Consider the following 1,021-nt stretch of genomic DNA (forward strand, 5'->3'; position numbering starts at 1 on the left):
GTGCTTCATTTGCTCCACAGCGGCATGAAGTGGACAATAGATGTAAAACAGGTAAAGTGATTTTTATGACTTTTGTCTGCAGCTTTTAACTGAATACATGACTAAATGATGTTTATTATGCCAATACATAAATGCTGAATATTGTTTTAGTGTGTTTTAATGATCAAAGGAAAATTGGAAACAGATAATAGTCCTGGACTTTTGTTACTTTTTAACCATTTATATCCTTTTGTAGAAAGCAGCCAGAAAAGCATCAGCAAGTTTATGCAAGTCAGGATAAAATCTTTTCTGTCTCCAGTTGTCCAGTGTTACCATTATGATTGTATTTGTCTCCAAGTCTTTTTGCATCAGACTTGGCTGAGATTGGTCCACTTGGTTGGTCTCCTTGTTTTCATGCAGAACCTCAGTATAGATGAGGTCTTTATATTTCATTAAAGTTCAGTTGAACACAACATATCTCTTCTTAAAACATCAGAAATTAGAAGAAAGAAATCAGAACAGCGACCACTGTGCTGTTTTTGACATTATTATTAGTGATGATTTATTACCAGTGAAAATTGTTTCTATATCAAAAACTCGATCACGTTGCAAACACATCTGCAACAAGATCCTTATACAACAAAATGTGATCAGCAGCGTTTTGGAGCTCATATGTTGATTCACAGGCAAACCAAGAGATCCAGTTCATAAATCAGTCATGTGACTTTCAAGGTTTCAAACGTTGCCATCAGCATCATCAACACAAGTCTCTAAACCTGCTTTATCACTTATAATGTGCTTCCAAACCCAAAGGAGAATCACTGCTGCTCCATTCATTAAGTTTAGAAATAGTGATAGAGAACTGAAAGTGGGAATTTTGGTAATTTAGTATATCTGCAAGATATTGTATAAATTGTGGAAATAAGTTATTATTGTCCCAATATGTAAAACATGTAAAGACACATAGAGTCAGATGGTGAACAGAAGATTAATTTTGTTTTTTGAAAATAGAAGATTACATGTTTGAAAAGATGTTTTTGAA

The sequence above is a fragment of the Poecilia latipinna genome, unplaced genomic scaffold (genome assembly GCF_001443285.1).
Source record: "Poecilia latipinna isolate Pla-1442-1.1 unplaced genomic scaffold, P_latipinna-1.0 Scaffold2893, whole genome shotgun sequence".
Lineage (NCBI taxonomy): Eukaryota > Metazoa > Chordata > Actinopteri > Cyprinodontiformes > Poeciliidae > Poecilia > Poecilia latipinna.